The 24720-nt window shown below is 44.4% G+C and overlaps 1 protein-coding gene across 1 annotated transcript in view; it reads left to right on the forward strand.

Annotated features, from left to right (window-relative positions):
* The window catches only part of LINGO3 (leucine rich repeat and Ig domain containing 3), a 48314-nt gene that overhangs the window by 17412 nt on the left and 6182 nt on the right, over nucleotides 1-24720 (forward strand). The window lies entirely within an intron of this gene.

The following is a 24720-nucleotide window of genomic DNA, read 5'->3' on the forward strand; positions in this document are numbered from 1 at the left end:
GTGTTCTCTCTTTCTCTCTCTCTGTATATATATATATATATATATATATATATATATATATACATATATATACAGTATATATAATATATATTTCATAACAGACTATATATACAGTATATATTTTGAATAAAAATATTCATCTTGCCTCGGAAAACTGGGACAAACTTACGCCACTGTCCCTATGTGATAGACAGCATAGAGGCATACCCCCAACATGACCCTCTCCAGAAGGGAAACAATGCTCTGTTCTTGGACTTCCCTCTTAATTTAGGATTACCATCACGTTCTGAAACACCTTTCTGAGCAATTAACCTGTTTAAAACAGGTGATGGCAATCATAAATTAAGAAAGAAGTCCAGAAACAGAGCATTGTGTCCCTCCTGGAGAGGGTCATGTTGGGAGGTAGAGGGTCCAATTGAAGTGCAAAGTACAGGTGTTCAATACTGTGCATGTGCACCAGACCTGTGATCATTGACAGTCTGCTTCCATTTGGGGATAACTAATGCAAGCAGTCCACATCTACTTATATCACGTCTTCTACAATGGGCCTAATTTAGACCTGATCACAAAGCACATTTTTTAGTAAATGAAAAAAATGGACAAAACTATATGCTCTTCAGATGCATATGGATGTAAATGTGCAGAGATAGTTAAGACCCATACACACTAGGCGACTTTCAGCTGAAAGTTAGCTCAGTTTTGTCGTTTGAGTTGCTTTCAGCAGAAAAGCCACCCAGTGTGTACGGGGCAGCACTGATGTTTTCTCCCACATCATCGCTGGCCCTGTTGCTCATCTGCTGGTATTACTAGCATATGAGCAACATGGTGGACAGCTTTCCATGGCGTCCTGTGTCCTTGTTCAGAAGGTAAAAAAATCGCTGAGCATGTATACACAGAGCGATTTTCAGCCCAGCGATTTTCCCCATCATTGTTCACCATACACGTTGACCAAAAGTCGCGCAGTGTATATGGTTCTTTAGATTTGGGTGAGATGTGTTCAAACTGAAATCTACTTTGCACGTGTAAAAAATAAACCAGCCAGTATTTACCCATGCACAGAATAACTCACCCAATTCTTACTCTTAAAATCTATGCTTACTGTATGTTACATTTGCCTTACCTGCAATGCATTATGGTTTTGTCCATTTGCTAAAAAATGTGCTTTGCGATCAGGTCTGAATTATGCCCCTATGTTCCTTATTATACACAGTGCTGGATTACCAAATAGGCAGAGAATTGCACTAGCGCTTTTAGGGTCCCTGCAACAACGAATCAAAATAATATTGATATCATTCTGAAAGAAAATTTCAATCAAGCTTTCTTCAATTGTTTTCAAAAGATAGAAAAAAATAATCAAGTCAAAGAAACAAAAACTTTACATTAAAGACAAAAATACTGTATTAATGTAACTTATCCTTTAACAACTTGCATAAACCTACCCTACCCCGGAAAGGTAGGCAAGCCTCAAGGAACGCCCCCCCCCCCCCCACATGTCCATGTAAGCGCTATTTGTGTCTTTGAAGCTCTGCCCCCCGCTGTGCAATGCCTGAAATACTGTACCATCAAATGATTTTGCCACTGTTCAAATTTGGGGCAGGCGCTGGTGTCATGTGCCTATCAGGTTTGAATCGGCCTCATAGTTTTGTCCATTTGCTAAAAAATGTGCTTTACAATCAAGACTAAGGGGTAGATGTATGAAGCAGTTAAAACGGAGGAGAAGTGATAAAGTGCCTGGTAATTTATCACCAGCCAATCAGCTTCTGACTTTAAAAGTTACAGGCTGGGTTTAAAAAAGGGACAGTTATAAATTGATTGACTGGTGATGAAGTACCAGTCACTTTATCACTTCTCCTCCCTTATCACTGCTTCATACATCTACCCCTTATTAGGGATCACTAGGACACTGCTTTCCCAAAGTGTCTATTGTAACTATCTTCACCCAAAATGTTTATGCACCACTCCATATAAAAGCAATACATAGTGTATGCTATTAACAAGATTATTGTACATATATATTTCTCATATATTACAATTTATGAACCAATTTTAAACTGACAATCTATAATCACCATACTTTATACTATCTTTTACAGCAGTAGACTCTTTAATGTTATCAGGATCCTACTTTGATACCAGGGATTAAAGATCACAAGGACACTGCTTTACCAAAGTGTCTATTGTAGCTTTTACCTGGAGAATGTTTTGCCACACAGGGCACTTTCACATCGCATTGCAGGGTCGGACCGGCTCTGACCCAGCTCCAACCCAGGTCCAGCACTTTCACATCAAACCCGGGTCACCCATTATATACAGGACGACTCGAGTTCAACTCTTCTTATATCCCTGTCAAATTGTCTGGTTGGACAACCCAGGATATAAGGTTACATAGTTACAGAGTAGGTGAGGCTGAATAAAGACTTGCGTCCATCTAGTTCAACCTATGTTTATAGTAGCTTATTCCTTGTTGTATAGTATGTTCTGATATTTTAAAGATAAATGATGTTACTTATTTGTACCCATGGATGTTTTTAACCAATAAATGTTTATCCAACCTTATTTCAAACGTATTTTTAGTGTCTACCAACACCACTTCTCCAGGAAGAGAGTTCCAAAGTTTGACTGCTTTGACTGTAAAGATTTGTTTTCTTCTAGATGAACAAAATCTTTTTTCTTCTAATCTAAACTCGTGCCCTCGTGTCCTTGATTCCTGTCTAGCAGAAAAAAGGGTGTTTGACAGTTCCTTATATTGGCATCTAATATATTTATACATGTTGAGCATGTCCCCCATTAAACGTCTCTTCTCTAGTGTAAATAGTCCCAGCTTGCTTAATCTCTCCTCGTGGCTTAAATTCTCCATTCCCCTAATTAGTTTTGTCGCTCTTCTTTGGATTTTTTTCTAATTCTATGATGTCCTTTTTATAGTGTGGGGCCTAAAATTGTACTCCATATTCCAGGTGCGGTCTAACCAATGATTTGTACAGAGGAATAATTACTTCTGAGCAGAGCCGGCCTTAGGCATAGGCCAACTAGGCAATTGCCTAGGGCATTTGGAATGCCTAGGGGCATCAGCAGCTTCTGCTGATTAAAATGATATGCAGCATGCCTATATTCTGTGTGTGAGTGAGGCTGTATCTGCATATGAAATAGTGTATTCATGGAAATCACTGTAACATAACATTCCGTATGCAGGTACAGCCACAGTCTCACACAGAATATAGGCATGCTGCATATAATTTTATTCATCAGAAGCTCCTTGTGTGTCCTGGTCATAACAATGCAAATAAGATGAATTTTCAGCTAAAAAGGCACCGAATGGGTGCGCTGGTTCTATTTAAGATATTGCGGGTAGGGACACCAAAATGATGACTGCTATGATAAGGGTTGATGGTGCTGGGAAAGGGGAGCAGGGTCAGAGATGGAACTAGTGGCGGTGCTAGGGGGCAACAGTCAAAATCTTGCCTAGGGCATCATTTAGGCTAGGGCCGGCTCTGCTTCTGAGTCCCTAGCTTCCATGCCCCTTGTAATACATGCTAGAATTTTGTTGCCCTTTTTTGTTGCTATATTACATTGAGCACCCTAGTTCCTTTTCGAGCTGGTTTCACACCGCACCTCGACCGTGGTCAACCCAGCAACAACCTGGTAGTATTTATCAAGCTCTGAAAATCTATTGTAGCCGAAAATCTAAATTTTCATACTGGATGAGCTGTACGCCAGCTGTGTTACATTGACAGTGAGACTGACCAGTGCTTAATAGAGGGGTGTTCACTGCGTCTACAAGAGACGCCCAGGATTTCTAAAACTATATGAAAGCCATCTGTATTTCAGCACAGAATAGAATGTTAATTATAGGAGGCCCAATGTAAATGTTATTAAATAAACCCCTGTATATAATATACCATACAATTATACCATCACAACTATCATTAGGATTTATGATGGTAGATCTACTATCATATTTTAAGAGTTCAATATACTAATGATGAATCACATCGGACTGATGCATTCTAACTATCCCTTTCCCTATACATTGTAGAATCCCAGATCAACTACCCTTTGCCTGTATCATTGGCACTACTGGGGACATGATGTGTAACTGGCACTACTGGGGACATGATATGTAACTGGCACTACTGGGGACATGATGTGTAACTGGCACTACTAAGGACATGATGTGTAACTGGCACTATATACAGTATGTGCAAGGACATGATTGCTTGCCATTCAAATGCAGAGCCTGAGATAGTACACACACTTTGTGTTATGTTTTGAAACCTTGCTTTATGCACAAATAAAATATATTTGTGTGTATTTAATTTGTTTGTAAACCATAAATGCAACATATCTCAAGATACATCATTGAAATATAAAAATATTCTGAAATACGCAATAATCCGTTATCCAAAATTCTTCAGGTCGCAAGCATTTTGGAAAAGGGATACTCAACCTATACTTTATTTGTACACAGTAAAAATGATTTACCTCATTTGTACTTGGTTACCTGCCAGGGAGTGCTGGCATGGAACAGGGGATTGTCTGATGAGAAGGAATGCTATAATTAGCATATTCAAGGTTATTCACAAGAATTCTCATGCAACTTCATCCACACATCCTTGCTAAGAGTATTTTCTAGCAATTTATATAAATCTTTGGGCTAATATTTTGCCTTAAATTACTGTATTCCTCTAGCCCTCTCCTCCTCCTCCCCCTCTCCTATTCATTCTCGCTACAGGGGACATTATACATATGTAAGATGCACTACAGGGGACATTGGGGGGTATTTTGGTTCACTCCTTCTGACAAATGCCTTCTTAGATGGACAAAACCATGTGCACTGCAGGGGAGCAGATGTTACTTGTGCAGAGAGAGTTAGATTTGGGTGACTTATTTTGTTTTGTGTGCAGAGAAAATACGGACTGCTTTATTTTTACACTGCAATATAGATCTCACTTTGAAGTAAAACCCCACCCAAATCTAACTCTCGCTGCACAAGTTACATCTAATATACCCCACCTTCAGTGCACATTGTTTTGTCCATCTAAGAAGGAATTTGTCAGAAGGAGTGAACCAAAATATCTAGAGATGAGCGGGTTCGGATCCTAGAGATCCGAACCCCCACGAACTTACCTGATCCGAGGCCGGATCCAGGGAGTTCGATGGTCGCCGCCATTTTTCTGAGTTCAAATCGAGGCCGGACGTCATCTTCCCGCTGTCGGATTCTCGCGAGACCTGGGGATATATAGTTCCCGGCGGTCGGCGCCATTTTCAAACAGGCTGGTGATTTCAGACAGCACGGATGTGTCCGTGGTGTCTGCTGAGCTGAGCTGCTGGGGAAACATGCTGGGGGGATGAAATGTTGGGGGGGATGATTTATGCATAGGGGGCTGCTGCTAGTGCACATTATTTTAATTAAGCAAAAAAAAATTTTTTTTTAAACGACTGCTGCCAGTGCACAGTATAAGTCCAGGGTGCCCGCATGTGTGCTGCATCAGTCCAGGGTGCCCGCATGTGTGCTGTATCAGTCCAGGGTGCCCACATTTGTACTGTATCCATCCAGGGGTGCCCACATGTGTGCTGTATTTGTCCAGGGGTGCCCACATTTGTGCTGTATCAGTCCAGGGGTGCCCGCATGTGTACTGTATCCATCCAGGGGTGCCCACATGTGTGCTGTATTTGTCCAGGGGTGACCACATGTGTGCTGCATTTGTCCAGGGGTGCCCACATGTGTGCTGTATCAGTCCAGGGGTGCCCGCATGTGTGCCGTATAATTCTGTGGGTGCCCCCTTGTGTCCTGTATCAGTCCAGGGGTGCCCGCATGTGTGCCATATAATTCCATGAGTGCCCCCATGTGTCCTGTATCAGTCCTGGGGTGCCCGCATGTGTGCCGTATCATTCCAGGGGTGCCCCATGTGTCCCATATCAGACCTGGGGAGCTGCCCTTTTTTTAAATAAAAATAAGTTGTTGTTTTTTTTTTTACTGCAAGGGCTGTTAAATGCGCTGTAGTCCTTGGGGTGAGCCAAGAGTGCTGTATAATTCATGGGGTGGAAATTCTAACGCTAACCTTTATTACCTTATTAAAATAGCAGAGGTTATGTATGTGGACCCCACATACTTGACACCTACCCCCACTGTAGGGAGACACCTCCATAACCTAGAAAAGCATCTAGGCATAGATAGGTGAGATAGATTCTCTAGAGCAAACTATGAAGCAAAGCTTCTAAAAAATAAAAAGAGGTGATGTTGCCAATAACATTTTCTTTAACGTAATCTACAATTGGCTTATTTTCATTATAGGCTACATTAAACATTAAAACATTTGCATATCGCATGCCCAGGGTCAATAAGCAAAAAAATATCCATATGTACAGAAGACACAGAGTAGCTGCAGTTCGATTGACCGGAAGCCTGCATTTAGGGGAGGAAACATGGCGTTTTCTGGGTGTTCGTGTGGGTCTCTGATGATGATGACCAATTCCAGCCTGGTTCTTACAGCACTGTCTATAGGGGAAGGGCCTATAGATCTAGGGCCTGTCACGGCTGAAGGGCTGGATGAAGTCGTGTGGTGTGTAGCAACCGGAGACGGACCAGAGGAGGAAGGATTAAATCGTGCAGGTTTAATAATAGAATTCATAAATAGAACAATACACGCTTGAATACTTTGTTAAGTGGCAGTTTAGCAGTAATAAGAATTGAGCCGGCACGGCACTTTGTAAAGAAGAAAAAGTTCATTTAAACAATGACAGTTCAGGCACTGCGGACTGCAGGCTGGGGTCTTGGGAAATGGAGAAATCCGGAAAGAGAATGTACTTGATGGTAATGAGGGATCCTTGAAGACTGAAAGAAGATGGATGATGACAGAAGAATGGGAAGTTGCTTGGAAGCAGACAACTTGAAGAACTTAGGCCAGGAAGCTCAGGGATGCAGGCAGAGACCAGACTGTGGAGAGATCTGGCAGCGATGGGGTTAAGCTGAATCGAGACCAACACAGAGCACTAAGCAAGGCACCAAGTCAGGAGAGGTGAGTCAGAGAGCCGGAGTCAGCTGGGAGCTGTGAACGCCTCTGGAGACTCTTTGTACTGACACTGAACAGGCCTAGGCAGATCCCCTATATCCCTAGAGGGCGGCTGCCATTGGCTGTCAGGTCAGTATGGGCGGAAACCTCAGACAAGGACCAATCTGCTATTTGCCCTTAATCAAGATGGCGACGCCGGCCTCCCGGTGCCCCTACAGCACATACCGCTACACTTGCTGGCGTCCCACGCTGCCTGCTGCCCACCAGACTGCCGCTGACCTGGAGACCACTACACGCTAGCCGACGGCGGGCGCGAACGGGTGAGTAGTAAGCCCGCCGCGCACCGCCGCGGCTGCGTGTGACAGTACCCCCCCCTTTCTGGGTGACCCCAGGGCACCTACGCACCTTGTGTGGATTTCTTTGAAAGAACTGTCTTACCAGACGAGGAGCATGAAGATCTGCAGCATCAACCCAGGAATTCTCTTCAGGACCGAATCCAAGCCACTCTACCAGATACTGAAGATGGGTATTGCGGCAACGTGAGTCGATAATGCGCCTCACCTCGAACTCTGTTTCTCTTTCCGAGCCAATCTTGGGCGGTTTAGGCACCTTCTTCTGATATAAGTTCAAACGCAAAGGTTTCAGAAGAGACACATGGAACGAATTTGATATTTTTAAGGAAGGAGGGAGCTGTAGTCTGTAGGCCACCGGATTAATCACCTGAGTGATCGGGTACGGCCCGATGAACCGAGGAGCCAGCTTCATGGACGGTAACCGAAGGCGTATATGGCGGGTAGACAGCCATACTCGATCTCCGACCTTCAACTTAGGAGCCGCTCTTCTTTTCCTGTCCGCCATCCTTTTATATCGAGCGGATGCTTTGAGGAGAGCTGTATGGACGTCTGACCAGATCTTTGCAAACCGTTGTAGGGAAGAAGCAGCTGCAGGGACTTCGGACAATGATAGATCTGAGAACTCCGGAGATCGGGGATGCTTGCCAAAGACAGTGAAAAAGGGAGTGGTGCCAGAGGAAGAATGATAAGAATTGTTGTGCGCAAATTCCGCCCAAGGCAGAAGGTCTACCCAGTCGTCTTGAGAGGAAGAGACGAACAAACGAATGAAAGCCTCCAAGTCTTGGTTGACTCGTTCTGTCTGCCCGTTGGTTTGTGGGTGGAAAGCAGTGGAGAACTTGAGCTTGACTTGAACAGCAGAACAGAGGGCCCTCCAAAACTTTGCGACGAACTGCACGCCACGGTCAGAAATAATCTCTTTGGGCAACCCATGGAGTTTGAAGATGGTGGAAATGAAGAGCTGAGCCAACACTGGAGCAGATGGAAGACCTTTCAATGGGAAGAAGTGCACCATCTTTGAAAAGCGGTCGACCACCACCCAAATTACTGTATGCCCTTTGGAGGGAGGAAGTTCGCCGATAAAGTCCATAGACAGGTGGGACCATGGTTCTGTTGGTATGGCTAGAGGTAGAAGAGGACCGACAGGAGACGTTCTGGAGGACTTATGCTGAGCGCACTTTACACAGGAAGCGACAAAGGAGTTTACATCGCGACGGATGGTAGGCCACCAGTATGACCGCAACAGGAACATTAAGGTCTTCTGTGCCCCGGTATGCCCTGCGAAACGGGAAGCGTGTGCCCAGGACAGCACTCTCTTCCGGAGATTGAGAGGAACGAAGGTCTTGCCTGGTGAAGGTGAAGGCTGGACTGTTACTTGAGCAAAGACCAGAGGATCGAGGATGGGTCGAGGAGGAGTCTCAAGATCAGCGGAAGTTTCAAAAGAGCGTGAAAGGGCATCGGCCTTGGCATTCATCGTCCCGGGTCTGAATTTGATTTGAAAATCGAAGCGTTCGAAGAACATGGCCCAGCGGGCTTGACGAGCTGTAAGACATTGGGCCTGCTTGAGGAATGAGAGGTTCTTATGGTCGGAGTACACCGTAATTTTATGTCGTGCCCCCTCCAGGAGGTACCGCCACTCCTCCAACGCTGATTTGACTGCCAGTAACTCCTGCTCTCCAATGGGGTAATTCTTCTCCGCTGGAAGAAACTTCTTGGAAAAGAAGGCACAGGGATGAAGCACCTGGTCCTCCCCTCTCTGCGACAAGATTGCCCCTACCCCCTCTGAGGATGCGTCCACCTCAAGAATAAAGGGTTTGTCGAGGTTTGGCTGGAGAAGGATTGGGGCGGAGACAAAAGCATCCTTTAGTTGTTGGAAGGCTTGAGAGGCTTCAGGTGACCACTGACTTGGATCAGAACCCTTACGGGTTAGAGCAGTAAGAGGTGCAGCAAGGGTAGAGAAGTTCCGGATGAAACGACGATAGTAATTTGAAAAGCCCAGGAACCTCTGGATGCCTTTGAGCGTGGTGGGCGCTGTCCAGTCTAAGATGGCTCTTACTTTCTCTGGATCCATCTCTATCCCAGTGCTGGAGAGGATGTGGCCAAGGAATGGAATGGAGGTAACCTCAAAGACGCACTTGTCTAGCTTGCAGAATAATTTATTTTGGCGAAGGCGCCGCAAGACCTCAGCTACTGTTTGCCGATGGAGATGGAGGTTCGATGAGAAGATGAGAATGTCATCGAGGTACACCACAATGGAATGATACAATAAATCTCGAAATATGTCATTTACAAATTGTTGGAAGACGGCTGGAGCGTTGCAAAGACCAAAGGGCATCACCAGGTATTCATAGTGGCCGTCTCGGGTGTTGAACGCCGTCTTCCACTCATCTCCAGATCGTATACGGATCAAGTTGTACGCCCCTCTTAAATCCAGTTTAGTAAATATGGAAGCCCCTCGGATTTTGTCGAATAATTCAGTGATCAGAGGCAAAGGATAGCGGTTCTTGATCGTGATATCGTTCAGGCCCCTGTAGTCGATACACGGGCGGAGGGTTCCATCCTTTTTTTTCACAAAGAAAAACCCCGCTCCGGCTGGCGAAGTGGACGGGCGAATAAACCCCTTATCCAAGTTCTCTCGAATGTAGTCAGACATGACTTTGGTCTCTGGCAAAGACAAGGGGTAGATGCGACCCCGTGGTGGGAACCTCCCAGGTATCAACTCTATCGGACAGTCCCAGGAACGATGAGGCGGCAGGGTATCGGCACCTCCTTTGCTGAAGACGTCAGAAAAAGAAAGATATGGTGTGGGTAACGACAAGGGTGGAGCTGGTGAAGACGAAAGACTGGAACCTCCTACTTCTTGAGGATTAGTTTGATGGAGTGGAATGACACGAGGCATGCAAGTGGTTAGGCAGTTCGTACCCCAGGCTGTGATCTCCATACTGGTCCAATCAATATGAGGGTTGTGCTTAGTAAGCCATGGTAGGCCCAGGACTACCTGGTGTGAGGACTGAGGAAGGACAAAAAATTCTAGAGTCTCTTGATGTAAGGCACCGACGAGAACTGTCACTGGATCGGTTTGAAGGGTGATTTGCCCGCTGCTGATGCGACTCCCATCTACTGCAGTGAGAGCCAACGGATGGGCCAAAGGTTGCACCGTCAAGGAATGTTGAAGAACGAAAGAGGAAGAAAGGAAGTTCCCGGCTGCTCCGGAATCTAGTAGAGCCTGGACCTTGATTTTCCCCTGAGGGCACACAAGAGTAACGGGAATGGTGGGCACAGTTGAAGAGGGAGATGAAAGCAGAACTCCTAACCTGGCCTCCCTCGGGGAGGTTAGGAGCGGTCGTTTCCCGGGCGCAGTGGGCAGGAAGACAACAGATGAACGGAAGAACCGCAGTACATGCAAAGATTCTCACGACGTCTACGGGATTTTTCTTCAGAGGAAAGCCGAGAGCGGTTGATCTGCATGGGTTCGTCTGGTGGTGTGGTTGTGGAGGGCCCAGGTCTAGGAACAGGAACAGCGTTGGTGGTGAGACGAGGGCGGAGACGGTCGGAGCGATTTCTCTCTAGTTGACGCTCCTGCATCCGTAGATCTACTTTGTTGCACAAGGAGATGAGTTCAGCCAAAGTAGCAGGAGAGTCACGGGTAGTTAATTCGTCCTTGATACGACCTGCCAGCCCATTCCAGAAGGCGGAGACGAGAGCCTCTTCGTTCCACTTTAGTTCCGAAGCCAGAGTCTGGAACTGCACAGCATATTGTCCCACTGAGCGACTACCCTGGCGAATTCTCAGGATCTCAGTAGCGGCAGACGACACTCTGCCAGGTTCGTCGAAGATGTGACGGAAAGAGGTAATAAAAGCTTCATAGTCATTGAGCAGGGGATCAGCACGTTCCCAGAGAGGGGACACCCAGTCCAAAGCTGACCCTGCTAGGAGAGACACAATATAAGCCACCTTTGCCTTGGAAGTAGGAAAGTGAGAAGACTGTAAGGTGAAATGCACATCGCATTGGTTCAGAAACCCACGGCATCCTTTCGGAGAACCATCATATTTGCTGGGGGTTGGTAATTGCATGTGATGAGGAACTATTGGTCCAGGTGTAGGAACAGGGACTGGAACCTCTGGAGCTGGAGCCACAGAAACTGAGGGAGCCGCCTGGGGCGGAGCCAAGACCTGAAGGAATTGGGCCACTTGACGTTGGGTAGCCTCCACTTGCTCCAGACGAGCCATGATGCTGTGAAGTGCGTCCGCCATGGAAGCCTGTTCTTCACCCGACTCCATCGGGTCAGTACAAACTGTCACGGCTGAAGGGCTGGATGAAGTCGTGTGGTGTGTAGCAACCGGAGACGGACCAGAGGAGGAAGGATTAAATCGTGCAGGTTTAATAATAGAATTCATAAATAGAACAATACACGCTTGAATACTTTGTTAAGTGGCAGTTTAGCAGTAATAAGAATTGAGCCGGCACGGCACTTTGTAAAGAAGAAAAAGTTAATTTAAACAATGACAGTTCAGGCACTGCGGACTGCAGGCTGGGGTCTTGGGAAATGGAGAAATCCGGAAAGAGAATGTACTTGATGGTAATGAGGGATCCTTGAAGACTGAAAGAAGATGGATGATGACAGAAGAATGGGAAGTTGCTTGGAAGCAGACGACTTGAAGAACTTAGGCCAGGAAGCTCAGGGATGCAGGCAGAGACCAGACTGTGGAGAGATCTGGCAGCGATGGGGTTAAGCTGAATCGAGACCAACACAGAGCACTAAGCAAGGCACCAAGTCAGGAGAGGTGAGTCAGAGAGCCGGAGTCAGCTGGGAGCTGTGAACGCCTCTGGAGACTCTTTGTACTGACACTGAACAGGCCTAGGCAGATCCCCTATATCCCTAGAGGGCGGCTGCCATTGGCTGTCAGGTCAGTATGGGCGGAAACCTCAGACAAGGACCAATCTGCTATTTGCCCTTAATCAAGATGGCGACGCCGGCCTCCCGGTGCCCCTACAGCACATACCGCTACACTTGCTGGCGTCCCACGCTGCCTGCTGCCCACCAGACTGCCGCTGACCTGGAGACCACTACACGCTAGCCGACGGCGGGCGCGAACGGGTGAGTAGTAAGCCCGCCGCGCACCGCCGCGGCTGCGTGTGACAGGGCCAGATGCTCTAAGCTTCAAAAGTGATGAAATGGAGAGTGGCAAACAACCAATCAATCAGCTCCTGCCTGAAATTTTTCAAATAACAGTCTGTGACCTGGCAGGTAGCAGCTGATTGGCTGGCTGTTTATCACTCTCCATTTTATCACTGTTGAAGCTTAGTGCATCTGGCCCCAAGTGAGATCGCTTAGAAAATGCCCCGAATTAGCCCCATGTGTAGGCCCTATAACAGGTTGTGGACACAGATCATCGTATATTATTATAATTTGATTCTATAAATCATTGGTTACATTACACAATCCTTTTAAAATGGCTGCCAATTTGGAGTATAGCTTAGCTGGACAATGGTAGTACATAGTTGCTGACCCTCCTGCATTTTGCAGGAGTTTCCTGCTTTTTAAGTATTCCTCCCGGTCTCCCGAGATGTCACCGAATCCTCCCGATTTTTAGCTGCCCGGCAATAAGCTGTGACTGCGCATGTGCAAGTCACAAAGTGCTGGGGGTGGGTGTATCTGTGTGAAGTGGTAGCTGTGCTTTGCATCACACAGCAGCTGCGCACCACAAAGAGTGGGAGCAGCCTCAGGGGGGGAGCCACACCCCCAAACATGATGACATATGTTTACCCCACCCCTGCCTCACTGAACTGGCTGCCCTCTCAAGGAGAGGGCAGCCAGAAAGCTGGAAAAAACCCTGGGTAATTACTGGCTATTCATGTCCAAAGTGGGCACACTCAGCACAGAGCAGAAAGAAATCCTAACAAATGTGATAAAGAAACAAACAGGCTACAGCAGTAATCAGCTTACTGGGACAAATTGATAAACACATTCCTTTTTGGAGTAAATAAGGAAAGCCTAGAAATTTCACAGCAGCTAAGAGGAATCAGAGAGGACATATGGCAGCTTTACTACCTTGCAGCCATCATCAATCATATGGAGCTTTATCTAAAGTAATAAAATGAGGCCAAATCCAGAATTCACTAGAATCAGAACTTCGAGTTTCCTCACAGGGCATTTATTTGAAGATCATAACTGCAGCAAGGAATTCAGAGTAGAAAGAGATGCAGTATGTAAAGTTCAAGCAGAAACTGCTGTTAAAGCTAGAGCGATATGATGGAAGCAAGAAGTGAGTTCTTTAAAGAAAGATTGCTCTATTTGTAAGCATAAGCAACACATAACAAGCTACATATAAGAAGTCAGAGCAAGAGAATCTCCAAATAAAACTCCAAAAAACATCAATTCTCAGCAGACTTTTGATATTTTCAACTTACTCCAGACACAGGGCCTTATTCAGATCTGAGATCAGTACAAATTTGTTTGAAAATGGGCAAAACCATGTGCACTGCAGGTGGGGCAGATGTAACCTGTGCAAAGAGAGTTAGATTTGTGTGAGTTATTTTGTTTCTGTGCAGGGTAAATACTGGCTGCATTATTTTTACACTGCAATTTAGATTTTAGTTTCAGCACACCCCACCCAAATGTAACTCCTTGCACATGTTACATCTGCTCCTCCTGCAGTGCACATGGTTTTTCCCATTTTCCAAACAAATTTGTACTGAGCTCAGATCTGAATAAGGCCCACAGTGAATTCAATTTGCTAAGATGGGAGTTCTATTGAAGATGGGATGTTGCCCTTAACAACCAGTTAGATTCTACGGTACTCTTTACCTAGCACGGCGCCCACGATTTTGATCGTGGGCATCGCAGGTAAAAAAATTGCGGGCATTAAATGCACTAAAAATCGGGTGCGACGCGATCGACGCGATGCCCGCGATTTCCCATAGGGGACAATGTTAAATGTCTCAATTGACCCGATTTTACTGTTCAATGCCTCAATTGACCCGATTTTTCCATAGGAAACCATGTTAAATGGCCCACAGAGGCCAAATAGCCACCCTGAAGTGTGAAATGGCCCCCACAATTGTTAACGCCACCCCACGATCAACGTCAACCCAAAGCGTGGCGAGCGCAGCGAGCCCGCGAGGGGCGGCGGTATGCGTCCTACGACCTTTTCATACCCCCACTATCCACGTCGGCGTGGAGTTGAGAATAGAATAGTGTGGCGAGCGCAGCGAGCCACCGAGCCCGAAGCGTGGCGAGGGGACACGGATACCTTCACAGGTAAACGCGTCCCTTTGCGGGCTTCACAGGTATCCGCGTCTGCTCGCCACGCTTCGGGCTCGGTGGCTCGCTGCGCTCGCCACACTATTCTATTCTCAACTCCACGCCGACGTGGATAGGGGGGGTATGAAAAGGTCGTAGGACGCGTACCGCCGCCCCTCGCGGGCTCGCTGCGCTCGCCACGCTTCGGGTTCACGTTGATCGTGGGGTGGCGTTAACAATTGTGGGGGCCATTTCACACTTCAGGGTGCCTATTTGGCCTCTGTGGGCCATTTAACATTGTTTCCTATGGAAAAATCGGGTCAATTGAGGCATTGAACAGGAAAATCGGGTCAATTGAGACATTTAACATTGTTCCCTATGGGAAATCGCGGGCATCGCGTCGGTCGCGTCGCACCCGATTTTTTAGTGCATTCAATACCCGCGATGGCCGCCGTGCTAAGTAAAGAGTACCGATTCTACTTCTTATTTATTTAGAAGAAGATAATAGAATGCTAGGGTCAACATTCCATCCTAAATAGAACTCCCATCTTGGTCAATTTAACTCAGTATCTCCCAATGCCTCAGTTTTGGGTGGAACAGGTTTAGAGTATCTCTTATCCAAAATGATCGGGATCAGAAGCATTTTGGATAATGGATTATTACGTATTTCGGAATATTTTTATATTTCAGAGGTATCTTGAGGACAGGATTGCCGTGTGCGATGCGATACATCCTCTCGCGAACATCCTATCATACTGTCCAAAAAGTATGTGCTACACATACTTTTTAAACTAGCTTCGGATCCCATTGCATCGCACGCAAATCGCATGAGATGCGATGTAGCCCAAAACGCATGCAATTATCGCAGCGTGTATGGGCACCTTTAGGCAAAATATATACAATAGTAGCAGCGCTTATCTACAATGAAATAGTACTACTATACAATACTAGATAAGCGCTGCTACTATTGTATATATTTTGCCTTGTTTTCTTCCATAGGGATTTACTATATTTTAGCAGCTGCTTCTTGGGGAACAACACATATCACAGGCGCCTGTATCTTTTTCTTCATAAGAATTAGATATTTTTTTCTTTTTATGGGCACATTTAGGCCTACAATGCCAGCATACCTAAGGATTCCCAATGGGACATGTAGTGCCATTAAAAATACTCAAAGAAAAAAACACTAACACTGGAAACATTTGTTATTGAAATAAACACTCTATAAACCTCTGTATCAAGTGTATATTCATCTAACTCAATGTAATAGCTTTGTTATCCAGAAGGTAAACAATAACAAACCCAATAATGGATACATAACTTGAGAAAGCCAGTATGATTGGTTACAAGTGCTTAAACCACAGCTATGTTCAGGTTCTTGACTATGCCTAAGGATGCCCCTTATTTGAATTGGTCTCCCCTGCTGTGCACTACTGTGGGGCATGCGCTCACCTCCTAAGCTCTATAGGTTGCTTCTTTTTCTTATTAATGTATTGCCGCAGGCACATCTGCAGTACCGGTGGCCTCCATCTCACCTTACTGATGCTGAGAGGAGGCATGATTGAAAAGCCAGATTAAGGGGGCCACAGGGGCACTGTTCCCCGGGCATCCCTCTGGCTTTGCCTTTTCTTCACCAAAGAAGAACTTGGACAACCAGAATGTGTACAGAACAGTGTGCAGTGCAGGCAGAGACACAGGAGTTACAGTTTTAGGGCAGGATGCATCAATCATCGCAAGAGTCTCACTGCTCAGGACAGCCCTTGCTGTAACATCTGCGTCACAGGGTGTGCTGGGAGTGATCCGATTGGGTTCTTCTCAGCAGGGAAATGCAATAGAAGGCCATAGGCTTCTACTTAGCAGCAGGGTCGTCTTTTTGTATGGGCTTAATGGGAACTTGCCCAGGGGCCCCAGGTGTATAAGGGCCGTAGCTGATGATCCCCTTTTTCCAGGGATACCAGAATTTTGAAAATCGTCCCTGGGGAACTGGAGATATCCAACTTCAAAGCAGCAGTCCACATCCGACCTGTTAATTGCACTTCCCAGTCATATTTTTCAGGTTCTCTCTGACTCTAGAGTTTTTCTCTATCCTGCCCAGAACCAGAGATATCAGCCTTCCAGCAGCCGGTCCCTGCTCCAGCTCCAAACGTCTGGTATACAGTTTTATATTTTTGTCAATGGATTGCTCTGGCTCCTGATCTCTGATCCCCAAGTCCCCAGCACCTCCTGAAAGTTGGGACTCTAGGTTTTTATACTATTGTAGGCTAAGAAATCTATTTTTTTCAGCCACAGTGCACTTTACATGAGCCACACTGAGAGGTAAACTGGGTGAAGGGTGCTCTGGAGATGGCACAGGCCCTATAACGGACGCAAACCCTGCTATTATCCCTGCTGACATATGAAAAAACAATAAGTGTATTTTTCTTTAATACATTTGAATAATATCCATTGCCAAACAATAAATACTATGGTGATGGAAAAATTGTTAGATCTTTGCAGATACCATAGAAAAAAAGTGATAGAATGGTGATTTTTAACATGGTTTTATATTGTGTAATGGTCCGCAAAGACCTGACATTCACAAACATAACACTTTGATCCTGAACATGTGACCTTCATCCCTGATAAAAATCTATTTGTGCATCATGATATTACTGTACATACAATTTAATGCCAGAAAGATAAATCCTGCAATACTCTGGGATTTAGCTATGTGGTAATGCAGGAGGCCTAAAGGCATTGAGCAAATAAACTGCCATATTATAATCCTTGCTGGAAGTAAACACTACAGTATATTGAAGGAAGTAGAATAAAATCCAATCATTTATAAAGAGATTATAATTAATAATGGGGGGGAAAAAGCATTAATTGTTTTGTGTATTAATGTAACATTTAGCTTATTCTTACATAATATATTTCCAATGACAAAGTAAAGGGTAAAAATAATAACTACAGAAGAGGAGAATCAAAGTTCATCCAGTTCGAGGATTTGTTGATGTTTCTTTGCAGATACAGGCTGAGTATCCCTTCTCCAAAATGTTCGGGACCAGAAGAATTTTGGATAACGTATTATTATGTATTTCAGAATATTTTTATATTTCAATGATGTATCTTGAAGTATCTTGAAGGACCTGGTGGGTCCTTACAATGTGAAATGGCCCCCCATAGTCAAGGCAATCCCGAGGATCAACGCCAACCAGAAGCGTAGCAAGCCCACGAGTGGCGGTGGTACGTGGCCTCCGACCTTTCATTCCCCCACTATCCACGTCGGCGTGGAGTTGATTATAGATAGTGTGGCGAGCCAGTGAACCACCGAGCCTGAAGCGTGGCGAGCGGACGCAGAATACGAGCCCGAAGCATGGCGAGCAAAGCGATCCCCGCGAGGGGACACTCAATACATGTAAAGTAATCCGTGTCCCCTCGCGGGGCTCGCCATGATTCGGGCACGGTGGCTCGCTGCGCTCGCCACACTACCTAACATCAGCTCCACGCCAATGTGGATAGTGGGGGTATGAAAAGGTCGGAGGACGCGTACCGGTGCGCTTGCCACGCTTCGGGTTGGCATTGATCGTGGGGGTGGCGTTGAGTATGGGGGGCCATTTAACATCGTAAGGACCCATCAGGGTGGTTGTACAATAAAAATCGTATACCATCGCATCACATGCATTGTAAGCAGCTATATGGCATGCAATGCAATCGCATAAGAAGCCATAATATGAAAATATTGGGCGCCGTGCTAGGAAACAAGTACCGTTTGGGCTTTCAGCTTCAATTTACTGAAGTTGACACGTATGTGAGGCCAATGTGGATAGTGGGGGTATGAAAAGGTCGGAGGACGCGTACCGGTGCGCTTGCCACGCTTCGGGTTGGCATTGATCGTGGGGGTGGCGTTGAGTATGGGGGGCCATTTAACATCGTAAGGACCCATCAGGGTGGTTGTACAATAAAAATCATATACCATCGCATCACATGCATTGTAAGCAGCTATATGGCATGCGATGCAATCGCATAAGATGCCATAATATGAAAATATTGGGCGCCGTGCTAGGAAACAAGTACCGTTTGGGCTTTCAGCTTCAATTTACTGAAGTTGACACGTATGTGAGGCCACATGTCAACTAGTACCTTTTCTTAAGATATAGCCCCTTCCCCCTCCTGTCTCACACTTAAACAACCTTTGTCGGTTCGCAGAGTACCCGCTGCTGCAGAAAATAATCTGTGGCGGATGCCCATTTATATCCCATGTGACATCTGTTTAAGAGACAGGAGTTGGTGTTATCTGGGTGTGTAACAATTTCTGGGGTGTTCAGGCTTCCACTTGGGGAAGGGTACAGATATTTTTTGATATTCAAGAGATTGTGGTAATGAGTTGTTTGTCTGTGTCATGGAGGTTTTGGGGTCTGTGTTCAGATTCAGTCATTTATTATGTGAAATATGGAGGTTTGCGGTTTGTCACAGCAGCTTAAAGGTCTGGCGGCCACTACACTGCCAAGCATATGTAAACCAACTTCAACATAGGTGTAGTGATGCATTAATCCTGCCTATTTTAGGTATTGGCTTCACCAACATTTGATTTGGTGCCATCCAGATGAGGCCACTTCTGGGAATTTTTCCAGGGCCACTTTTAGTTCCCATTCCACCTCTGTTGATATTTTATCTCTCTCCCCTTCATCCCTGTCCCAGCTTGGATAATTCTTCCCCTTGGTCACTTCTTGTTGTTTTGTGTATATTTCTACAATCTATTTCTCTAAAAGTAATGAGGCCCCCATACACTATTTGACTTCTCAGAGGGGAAAAGTTTCATCTGATCCCCCTTGAGCCACCCGGTATCTTCCCAGGGAGGGGGTCTGACTCAGAGGTTGGATGCGCAGCACGTGCGACCTCCAACTCTGGTCGCACACACTGGACCACACATCGGATCGGATTGCATAAACATGAGATTTGGCCAGATTTCACCTGATTTCTCAATCTGCTACAATCGGGTGAAATGGAGCCCAAATCCACCCAAATGTGGGTGCCTATATAGACAAAGTAAATAATGGACTCATAACACCAATCTCCACAGTTTGAGAGACACTCATACATAAGCCTGATGAAGTCGTTCCTGCAGATTATATCTCTCGGATTTATATGCAACATAATATTGAAGATTTTCAGACATTAGACAAGATTAGTGAGAAGCAACAGATGTCATTTACTGCAGCTGGACATTTCCTGTGTTATTACTGTTGGTAAAAGATTTAACCCTTTTACAGATCAGGGAAAAAAAATTGCAGAAATGGGAGTTATGAAGGTGAAGCAGAGAGGATAGTTTACAGAGGGTGTTACACAAAACATTAACAGATGTCCTGGGTGCTGCTGTTACATGGATTACAGTATGGCATTCTGTAGAAAATTATGGTTATTTATCATACTTATCTACTTATCTTATTTAATTTACCTTCTGAGAGATTAGAGATGTCAGTAGGTGGGTTATTGAAAATCACATAATACAGGGGGCAGAGGCCGGCACTGATGATGCCATTACTAAGTATCACATAATTCGCTCCACATTTTGTTGCATAAGAATTACATGTTGTCCCATGGGTCTAGCAGGATTCCCTGATATTCATTACTATCTCATATACTTTCTGGGAAAATAGACAAGTATGTTATTGATGGCCCTTATATACAGTAATAATAATATTTATAATTCTACCTAGTGTAATATACAAAACAACATACTTAAGGGATAGAAACATAGAATTTGACGGCAGATAAGAACCACTTGGCCCGTCTAGTCTGCCCCCTTTTTAAACATCAAACCATAGTTGATCCTTATTTTTTTGTAAGGATATAAATATCCCTATCCCAAGCATCTTTAAATTGTACTACTGTATTTGCCTCTACCACCTCTGATGGGAGGCTATTCCACTTATCTACTAGTCTTTCTGTGAAGTAATTCTTCCTCAAATTTCCCCTGAATCTTCCTCCCTCTAGTGTCAGTGCATGTCCTCGTGTTCTGTTGCTCCTCTTCCTGTGAAGAATGTCTCCCACCTGTACCTTGTTAAAACCCTTGATATATTTGAAAATTTTTATCATGTCCCCCCTTTCCCTTCTTTGCTCCAAAGTATACATATTAAAACATACATATTTTAGTCTTTCCTGATACCTTTTGTGATGTAGGCCATGCACCATTTTAGTTTCCCTTCTTTGTACAGTATTTAATGTATTTATATCCTTCTGGAGATATGGCCTCCAGAACTGAACACAGTACTCTAGATGAGGTCGTACCAATGACCTATACAGTGGCATTATTACTTCTTTCTTTCCACTGCTGATACCTCTCCCTATGCAACCAAGCATCTGACTTGCCTTCTTCATTGCTTTGTTACATTGCCTACCTGCCTTTAAGTCCCCTGAAATAGTGACACCTAGATCCCTCTCTTCCTCAGTAATTTCCATTATAGCACTGGTCCAAGTACAGATCCCTGGGGTACTCCACTTTTTTCTTTTTTAAACATTTTTTATTGTGCAGTGCACTTCTATGACAATAACATCAAAAGTTGTTTTCAAAACATAATAAAGTTTTCAATAGTACAACAATCAATTGCATTTGAATAACAATTATCCTGCCATTTAACATAAGTAGAATATTGTGTGTACACTCTTCATCAAAATAAAGTTATATATGAATTTACCTAGAACCTTTTGAATAATTATTTGTGAAAGACCGCCATAGAGTTTAATCATGTTATTACGACCCCAGTGACACACCTTCATCAGTAGTAAATGTTATTTTGGCAACCGGGAACCCGGAGTTAAAGAGCCCCCCCCCCCCCCAAATATCTGAAGCAACTAAACCACAACTATAGGGGGATCACCCAGCAGCCTCCTTATTTCATACCATTCTGTATGCTTTAGTGTGGATTTAATTATCTTTTGAAATTCTATAGGAAGGGTCACAATGTAACTCTCCCAAGTTTCAAAGGGTACTCCACTTTTAACCTTTCGCTCCTTTGAATGTACTCCGTTTACTACAACTCTCTGTTATCTGTCCTACAACCACAATCTTATCCATTCAACTATCTTAAAATCAAATCCCAAGCTTTCAAGTTTATTTAACAGTCTGCGATGTGGGAATGTGTCAAAAGCCTTACTAAAGTCTACATAAGCTACATCTACAGTCCCACCTTGATCTATTACTTTAGTCACCCAGTCAAAAAAGTCAATAAGATTTGTTTGACATGATCTTCCCCCAGTAAACCCATGCTGTTTCGAATCCTGTAAATTGCTGGTTTTGAGATATTCTACAACTCTTTGTTTTAAGAGTGTTTCCATCAATTTCCCTATTACTGATGTAAGGCTCACTGGTCGATAGTTGCTTACCTCTTACTTGCTTCCACTTTTGTGCAGTGGGACTACATTCACTGTTTGCCAGCCCTCTGGGATTACTCCAGTAGCTAGTGGCTGGTTGAATAATTCTGTTATTGGTTTTACCAGCTCCCCTTTAAGCTCTTTTAGTATCCTTGGATGTATCCCATCTGGCCCCATTGATTTATCCACTTTCAGTTTTGAGAGTTCTGTGAGGACTTTCTCCTCTGTAAATGTTTCTCCCTCAGTTTTCTGACTATACTTGCAACTTAACTGTGGCCCCTTCCCCTCTCTTTCAGCAGTGAATACTGAGCAGAAATAATTATTAATATGATCTACTATCAACTATCTACTATCAAGAAGTCAAGAAGACTTCCAATCTCTATCTTTAGTCTTATTATTCCACTTTTTTTTTTCTCCTTTCACTTATATACCTAAAAAATGTTTTCCCTCTTTACCCACTGACTGGACCATTTTCTCCTCAGCCTGTGCTTTTGCACATCTGATTACCTTCTTAGCCTCCTCTGTCTAACAAGATACACCACTTTGTCCTCATTATTCTGCATCTGCTTAAATGTCTTAAAGGCCAACTTTTTTGCTTTCACAATACTTGCTACTTCTTTTGCAAACCACAATGGCTTCCTTTTCCTTGTGTTTTTCCTAACTCTTTTGAAACAAATTTCTGTTGCTTTTAGTATTGCACTTTTAAATTTTTCCCACTTATCCTGCACTCCTTCCAAGTTCCTCCACTCTGCCAAAGAATCCCTTACAGAATTTCCCATCTCTACAAAATCAGCCTTCCTAAAATCTGACACCTTTGTTTTTGTGTGTGATGAGTCTCTGTCTTTATTTTGAACCATACTGCTTGATGGTCACTGGATCCCAGGTTTTCACCCACATTTACATCAGATATTGTGTCACCATTTGTAAGTATTAAGTCTAGTATTGCGTCCTTACAAGTGGATTGCTGGAGGGATGCTCCTTGAAAGGATGAGTCAATTGTTTTTTTTTTTGTATACCTCCCAACTTTTTTCCCATGGAAATTGGGACCTGCCATGCAAAAGGGGCTGAGCTAAGAGGTGGTGGTCATGGTGCCGCGATCCCCTTTTATCATTATTTAAAGCCCCCGGCTCCCTCACTGCACTGAAGAAAAGCCGTGGATGGGACTCTCCCTCTGTAATCGGGAAAGTTGGGAGGTATGGTTTTTGGGTGGTATTAAATAATAACAGAGCAACTGAATTGTTTTGCCGACCCGGCATGGCTACATCCCTTATAGCTCTTGTCAACCCCAAATGACCCTGGTTTAGCCAGGGACTAAATCGCTGTAAAGTCCCGTTCTGCCAACAGAAATCATGCAGTCCTTGCTGAACAATTGAATAGTTGCCTAAATCCATTGCATGAATGCAGTAAAAACCATTGAGCCCCCCCCCTGTTAGGAGATGTAATTTTTATTTGTGGCATTGTCAGAATTTTTAAAGGCCCCCCAGCTTAAGTGAAATGTTGTGCTTGTTTTTGAAATTATGAAATGCTATGATCAGGGGTTAAAGGGAGGGGGAATGGGTGGAACTGTGTTCCACCACCTCTAATGGTGAGGTGGATGATTTTAACCTCCACATTGGCCCTGCACAGTATTTCTCACAGAAAAGCATACTATCTTGCAGGGGATGCCAAAAACTCTACCACTGGCCCTGTCTCTGCCTAATGGAGGGGAGAGGTGTAATTAGGTGGCATAGAGAAATGAGTTCCCCCCACCTCTGCATGACCACTTTATCCCCTGACTATGATGGTATTATGAAACGCCGGCTGGTGTAACCCAGTGCATTGGTGCTGCTGTGTAATCTTCAAAATATACAAATATGACACATGAAAATAAAATAATCCAGATTTCTCCTTTGCTCCCATGACCTATTTAAGGCTTAAATGTAATTGCAACATGAAGTATTTTTTAGTAAAATAATAGAAAATGTAAATGAATGATCTGGTGAAATAGTAATAGTGTGCAGAACTATAAATCAAAATATTGCATTCTCTTTATTGAGGCTAATTCAGATGTGTTTGGGGGTGCTATCACTGCTGTTTGCTTGAAACAGCAGTGATGGCTCTGTATGGTAATGCAGCAGGATGCCTCCTACTGCTGTAGTGACCCGACCTCCATCCTAAGACTCAGACATCGGATCACTCCCTCACCATTGGGCGGCTTGCAACACCTATGGTGACATGCAAGCCAGCCATCACAGGCCAACAATTCTTAGTGCTACAACGAAGATGCCTTGCCTCTTCCATCATCCTAAACTGTGGCGTTACACTTCATTTTAGATAAACACAGACTGTCCATGCAGCCTCTCCACCCCCAAATGGCATCAGACTGTCAATCATTGAGGACTATTGTTGACATTCAATAGTATATAGTAAACAGCAATAGTAGTAGTAGTAACCTACATCATGTGTCTGTAATATCATCATTTATCATACGTCATTACCATAGGTTGAATTACTTTTTTATGACTGTTTTAATGGAGCAGGAACACACTTATATCACGCTGGTAAATTGAAGGACAAACCGATTTGGTTTTGAACCTGAGCAGTGATGTGGGGCTCTCCCTGCTCAACTCACCCATTAGGCATTACAACCTTATGTTACTGAGGGAATTTTGGATAAAATCTATATCTGCACATTTGGAAGCACAGCAAGTTTTTGGGTTGGATCTTCAATGTACTGTATTGTGGTTTGTAAGCAAAGACTACAGTGAAGTACTGAAATGTATA

Source organism: Crinia signifera, chromosome 1, assembly GCF_055691185.1.
Source record: "Crinia signifera chromosome 1, ASM5569118v1, whole genome shotgun sequence".
Classification (NCBI taxonomy): domain Eukaryota; kingdom Metazoa; phylum Chordata; class Amphibia; order Anura; family Myobatrachidae; genus Crinia; species Crinia signifera.